The 7,472-nt window shown below is 41.2% G+C and overlaps 1 protein-coding gene across 2 annotated transcripts in view; it reads left to right on the top strand.

Annotated features, from left to right (window-relative positions):
• Window positions 1-7,472, top strand: part of IGSF9 (immunoglobulin superfamily, member 9) — a 30,947-nt gene that overhangs the window by 17,148 nt on the left and 6,327 nt on the right. The gene's annotated exons all lie outside the window — the stretch shown is intronic.

Raw genomic sequence — 7,472 nt, 5'->3', positions numbered from 1 at the left:
GAAGGAGAATTGATGCTTTGAGCTTTGGTGTTGGAGAAGAGTGCTGAGGGTGCCATGGACTGCCAAGTGAACAAACAGATTCATCCTGGAGAGGGTTAAACCGGGCTGCTCCTTGGAGGCAAGGATTCTGAGATTTCATAAGGAGAGACTGGTCCTTGGAGAAGGACATCATGCTTGGGAGGGTGGGGGGCAGGTGCAGGCGGAGAAGGCCCTCTGGGAGATAGATTGATTCGGTGACTGGGGCAATTGGGATGAGTGTGTCGGAGTCAATGAGATTGGCACAGGACAGAGCAGAGTTTAAGGCTGTTGTACATAGGGTTGCTATGAGTCGCAAGCAATTCGACGGCACATAACAACAACAACAACAACAAAGACTTTTTACTTCCCTGCTGTTATTATTCACCTTATGAGTCTGTCTGTTGTCTGGCTCTAAGTTGAACCACAGGGGTGAGCGGAGTTGCATGCTCAGATGTTGATTAAGTGCCATAGTCTTGGGGATTCTGTGTCAGTAAGGCTGATGATTTTGAAGATTTTTACTTTTGTTCCATATTTGCCTCCCAGTCTACCCAGGACCCTGTACTGGGATCCCTTTCAAAGTGGTCAGTAGTGATAGCAGGGCATTTAGTACTTCTGGTTCCAGAGTCATAGAGATTGAGGTTCTTGAGGTCCATTAGACTAGTTGTTTCCATGAAGCTTTGAGTTTCTTCACTCTTCTTTGCTCTATACAAATACACTGATAGTTAATTGCATCTTGGGTGAACTCAGGAGAGCTTTGAAGACCCCAGTCACTACTGGCCAAAGCAGGATGTGGAACATTGCCCTTTTTTTTTTTTTTGAGATGTGGAAGTAGGTCTTATTAGGAAATGATAGAGCCAAGGAGCAATGATGGTGGCCCGCATCCCCTCCACCTGTGCTCCCTTCACTCCCTCCTCATATTCTGCTGTGTAGTATCTGCCTCATTGTTGCCAAGCCTATCCCAGACCTTATCTTCTCCCCCACCTCTAAGGCTTCCACCTTCAGTTTCTTGGGCTGTCCAAGGTGTCACTTTAGTGCCTCGGCATGATGATTCAGGGCCTGAGAAAGGGCTGTTACGGCTCCCATCACACGGCCCAGCTCCCAGGTCTCAATCTGACTCCGGAATCGCTGCAGGAAGCGGTCAGGGTGCCAGCGGACCTGCTGGACCCTCAAGTACCTCCTCAGAGCTCCCTGTTCCTCCAAGGGAGGTCCCCTAGCCACTAAGGCTGCAGCCATAGCCTCTGGGTCTCCTCCCCCAGGGCAAGGCCAGGGCACATCACTGAAACGCCACATTGCCCTTTTGGGCTGTGTTACACCAACTGACTTTGATGTCTCCTAAGACTAAGACTCCATTGTTAGGAAGGCCCAGGCCTTGGAAAGGGACATCATGCTTGGAAAGGTGGAGGGTCAGCCTAAGTGAGGAAGACTTTAACGAGATGAATTGTCACAATGACTGTGGCAATGGGCTCAAGTATGTCAGAGATGACGAGGATGGTGCAGGATAGGTAGAGTTCAAGTCTGTTGTTCATAGAGTAGCTATGAGTAGCACTTGATGTGATGGCACCTAACATATGCCAGACTATGCAAGACTGAGGCCATATGACCATTTACTCACTCCTTCTAATATTTGATGATACTTAAGGAATCTATGTATTTTGTCCCTGTTGGCTCTTCTAAATGCATGAATATAGTTGCAGCACCTACAAATAGGGAATGAGAATTGGAAATGACCATACAAACTTACTATGCAATGATGTCCACATGGAACTTCCAGAGAGGAAAGCATGAGTATGGACTGATTTACACTGAGTTTGAGTCAATATTTCCCTGCTTTTGAACTGTATGCCCTGGAAGAATTAGTTAAATTCTCTATGCTTGAATAGCTCTCCGATTAAAACAAGCTTGGAAGCAGGAGTGGCATCCACTTCCGAAATAGCTGGCCTCCAGAAACCTATGAACCTGGAGAAAGGATGAAAGTTAGACAAGTGTCCAGGTCTTTTGTTCATAGGGTTGCTTTGAGTCATCTACGACTCCATGGCACTTAACAACAACCTACAAATAGGTTTGTGGAAACTATCTACCAGATCTCTGTATGTAAAATCATGGGTGTGGGTCCTTTGACATGCCAGTGTCTGTTTGTCTTACTTGTCTGCTTATGTAGGTTAATATTTGTTAATATAGATAATTCAGGGTTGTATGTGTAATAGCATTTGCATTTAAAAATGTAATTTCAAATACTTAGGCAGTCCCTAGGGGATTGCGCTGCTGAATCTAAAAGTGGCACCTCTCTGGCAGTTTGAATCCGCCAGTGGTTCCCCTGGAGAAAAATGGACAGTCTCCTCTCGTGAGAGTTACAGCTTCAGAAAACTCAGTGGAGGGTCAGCTAGGAGTGAGCTCTGGCCTGATGTCAATTAGTTTTTGAAAGTTATACTTTTAAAATTTATTTCTAAATGTCAGAGCTGTCAGTCAGACTTGAAAATAACTTTAAATAAGTCCTTTGCAACCTCCAGATTGTTCTTGGTGCCTTTTGTATTTCTGGCTATAGTCTTGGGACCAGAGAGCATATAAAAATAATTACTGTAGCCTTCCCGGACGGCGAGGACGCGGCCACCGGGCATGGTGAGGGCCCTGGCCTGGTTGCAGCCCAGGCATGGAAAGAATATTTATCTTTTCATCTCTTATTTAATCAATTCTGTGGTCACTCCTGGATCTTTACAAATATGTAAATATTTGTGTTTCTCACAAATTGTACTTTGAAACATATACTTTGTACAATTTCTTCACTAAAGCTGTGGATTTCATACAAGTTAAAATTACTGTAATAGTATTTACCTTTGCTATCTATAATTCTTGTTCTCCACTCTGTAGCTTCCTTTTATTATGCTCCCTGATCCTTATTTTATGTAGTCTTTACCTTTACTTATTATGTGTCTGTTATCTAATTACAGATTTTCCTTCTCCTGCCATCTCTAGTAACCATTAAAGAATGTCTCTTTCCATGTGTAAACATCTCAGTAACTTTTTTTACTCGTGAATATGTACAATATTTATCCTCTTGTGATTGACTTACTTCACTCAGCATAATATTTTGTGACTTCTTTGTTATTATTTAACTTTGCATAGCAATCAATTGTATGTATGCACTGTAGTTTATTTATCCGTTCATCCGTTGATGGCCGCTTAGGGTGCTTCTACCTTTTAACTATTGTAAATAATGCTGCATATTTTGGGTTTGCGTACATCTGTTCATGTCTCAGCTCTTATTTCTTGAAATACATACCTAGTACTGGGTTTGCTGGGTCAAATGGCATTTCCAGTTTTTTTAAGGAGTTGCCATACTTTTTCCAGAGTAATTACACTATTTTATAACCATTTTATCACCAGACTATGAGTTTCAATACTTTCACCAGCATTTGCTATTTCCTTGCTTATTGAACTTTGCTACTGTTGCTAGGGTAAAATGATATCTCATTATTGTCTTGATGTATTTCATTGACTATGCAAAGGCATTCCACTGTGTGGATCACAACAAATTGTGGTTAACCTTGCGAAGAATGGGAATCCCTGGACACCTGATGGTGCTCATGTGAATACTTGAACCAGGAAGCAGTCATCAGAGCAGAGCAAGGGAACAGTGCATGGTTTAAAATAAAGAAAGGAGTGCATCAGCAGACATTCAGGAGGCTGGACTTTATGAAAAGGAACATGGTATCAGGATTGGAGGAAGACTGATCAACAACCTGCTGTTATACAGATGACACAATCTTGCTTGCCAAAACTGAGAACGACATAAAACATTTGCTGCAGAAAGTCAAGGGCTGTAGTCTTCAATATGAATTGGAGATCAACATCATGAAAACAGAAATTTTCAGCATTGGGACAATTGGCAGCATCATGATAGATGGAGAAGAGATTGAGATTGTTAACAGTTTCAGCTTGCTCAGTTCCACAATCAACAATCTTGGCACCAGAAGTCAGGAAATAAAAAGATGAACTGCATTGGGGAAATATACCGTCAGGGACATTTCTAGAGTATGAAAGAGCACGATGTTATTCCAAAGACTAAGATGCGCCTGATCCAGTCTTCTCAATTGCTTGCTATGCATCAGAGAGCTGGACAATGACTAGGGATGACAGAAGAAGAATTGATGCTTTTGAGTTGTGGTGCTGGAGAAGAGTATCGAACATATCATAGACTGCCACAAAAACAAACAAATGTGTCCTGGAAAGTGTGAAAGTTACTCCGTGGAAGCGAAGATTTTGAAGCTCCATCTCATATACTTTGGGCATGTTACCAGGAAAGACCATTTCCTGGAGAGGGATATCATGTATGGAAGGGTGGAGGGACAGCACAGGAGAGGAAGACTCTAGATTGACACAGTAACTGGGATAATGGGTGTAGGTGTGTTGGGGTGAGATTAGCTCAGGATAGAGCAGGCTTCAAAGCTATTGTGCATAGGGCTGGAAGGAGTCACAGTCAACTTGACAGCACATAACAATGATAATTATGGATATGGACGCTCAGAGGACCTAGTGGTAAAGAATTGTATTGCAAACCCAAAGGCATGTGGTTCTACCTCACCAGCCACATATCAGCTGAATGTTGGACTATCTCCTGTGCAATTTACAGCCTCTGATAACCTGCTGGAGGATCAACTATAAGTTACCTCCGAGTTAACTGGCCCGTAACAACAACAACAACAACAACAACAACAACAAGAAGGGATAATGACCATAAGCATGTCTTCATGTGTGTATTGGCCATCTGATTTTTTTCCTTTGTGTCTTTATGTCCTCTACCCATTTTTTAATTGAGTTCTCTTTTGCATATATGTTGACATTTTCTGTACATTTCAGAGATAAGTCCCTTATCAGCATGACCTTGCCAAATAGTTTGTCTAGTCTGTAGATTTTTCTTTTCTCTCTTTTGGAGAACTCTTCTGGTATACAGAAGAATTAACTTTTAGAAACTCCCATTTGTCTAGTTTATCTTCTGCTGTTTGTGCAGTTTTTGTTATGATGATAGCCCACTTATACCATAAATTTGAACCCCTAAGCGTACTTCTCTTTTTTTTCCTTTGATGCTTATTTTTAAATAAAATTTTTATTTTATACTTACAAAGTTCATAGCCATTGTTTTTCATACCAGATCTTTCCTATTTCCTTTACCCACCCCTCCCTCAACCCATCAAATTTTGTGACCCTATAATTAAACTCCTCCTCTCCCCACCCATTCTCCCTCCTCTGCTTCCCCCTCTCTCCCTTGGATCCTCATACATGGTCTACATTAATGGTCTTTTTTTTTTTAATTTTATTATTATTTTTGTGTGCGTGTACCGTCAAATCAGATTTGACTGGTACAGGAGGAGATTGTCCCTCCTTTCCCAGCAGAGCATCTGGTGGATTCGAACCGTGCACCTCTGGGATTGTAGTTGCAGCTCCTTGCCACTAGGCCACCAGAGCTCCCCTTACATTAATGGTCTTATACAGTATTGTTGGTGAGATTGTAAAATAGTACGACCCAGCTATTCATACACTGCTTGGAATAGACCCTGAGAAAATGAGACTGAGGCACAAACAGAGACTTGTACACCATTGTTCATAGCAGTGTTACTCACCATTGTAAGAACATGGAAACAGCCCAAATATCCAACCACAATAGAATGGATTGAGAAATTGTGGTACATTCATACAATGCAGCATGCAGGAGCAATGATTTTATAAATCACTACTTAACTTGGGAGGGACTGAAGAGCATTATGCTAAGTGAACTAACTCAGTCCCATAAGGACAAATACTGTATAAGACTCTCTGATGATTTTTACAGTTTTGGGTGTTACATCTTTGATCCATCCTGAGTTAGCTTTTGTATATAGTGTGAAGTGTGGAACTTGTTTCATTTTTTTTATCAGATGGATCCACAGCTTTGCCAGCACCATTTATAACACTTTTTTTTTAAATGAAATTTTTATTTTATACTGTTTTACTTACAAAATTCTTATACATTGTTTTTCACATTGGGTCTTTCCCATTTTCTTTACTCACCCCTCCCTCTACCCATCAGATCATGCTACTCTTTGATTACTCCCTACCCATCCACACCCCTCTGCTCCTACCCTCCTCTCCCCCCGGACTCTCATACACGTTTTACTAGTTATTGTTCTGTTTCTACAATAATGGTCTTAAACAGTTTCTGTCCTTGTGGGACTGAGTTAGTTCACTCAGCATAATGCTCTCCTGACCCTCCCAAGTTAGGTAATAATTTACAAAATCATTGCTCCTGCATGCTGCGTAGTATTCCATTGTGTGAGTGTACCATAATTTCTCAATGCATTCGCTTGTGGCTGGGAATTTGGGCTATTCCCATGATCTTGCAGTGGTGAATAATGCTGCTGTGAGCATTGGTGTACCATATAACACATTTCTTAAAAAGAGACAACTGAGCCCAGAGCAAAGAGCAGCATAGATGACTTTCTCTACTAGAAGAGCTAGGACAGAGTAACTGTCTTGCTGTTAGAACTGGCTGAGGGTAGATCATCAACAGCTACTGGGATTTTGATGATGGGCCTTGATGCTTTGCAAGCAGAAACCAGGGCCCAGAGGTAAGAAATGTTTTTATAGTACCAATAATAAGCCCTACACTTTGGGGGAGCAGAAATGCTTGTAGGGACATGAACGATACAGATAAAGTTAGACAGATTGGAGCCAAAAAGAACTATAGGTAGAAAGTTATGTTACCTAATTCTAAGGTGATTGGAATTTTTTGTTTGTCTATAGAGGCTGTAAATTCCTTGGGGATGGGATTGAATCTTTTAATCATATTGCCCTCAGGGCTTCTACAATAATAATATACAATAAACTTCTGTTGAATGTTTTTTTTTAAAAAAAAAAAAAAGTCTAAATGCATCTGGAGCCTGTGAAGGGTTGTGAGCACTGATATGAAGCCATCAGACTGTGATCAGGGCTTGAGTCTGTCCATAGAGATATGACCAGGTAGAGATTGGACACAGGGAGAGCAACTCTGCTGTTAAAATGATTCAGGTGAGACATGAAATTTGAGTTGGGGAAGGAAACATGGAGATGAATAGACACTTCTAGCCAGATAGTAGGGTTTTCTCAGAGCGATAGACTTGTAGGAAGGACAGTGGGTTCTTTAATAGAAATAGGGATGCCAGAAAAAAAGGTCCTAGTTTTTATTTGTCATCAGAAGAGCACTTTGCCTCAAAGAAAAGATTGGAAAATGTGCAAAATGTTTACATTCCTTTGCGAAATTGTAGTTTATCATTAGTTTATGTCTGCAAGTTATTGTTGTACAATAGTACCCATTTTTTTGTTATGTAAAACTTTATACTTCAAAGCTTGTATCTGTGAATTTGCAACTGAAAATTATTTTCCCCTTGTTTTCTGAATGAACTGAATAAAGCTTCTCTTACAGCATGCCAGGCACGCGCGCGCGC

Source organism: Elephantulus edwardii, unplaced genomic scaffold (assembly GCF_000299155.1).
Source record: "Elephantulus edwardii isolate Elephantulus edwardi_28Jun2011 unplaced genomic scaffold, EleEdw1.0 scaffold00168, whole genome shotgun sequence".
Classification (NCBI taxonomy): domain Eukaryota; kingdom Metazoa; phylum Chordata; class Mammalia; order Macroscelidea; family Macroscelididae; genus Elephantulus; species Elephantulus edwardii.
This window is presented reverse-complemented; position numbering and strand designations above follow the sequence as displayed.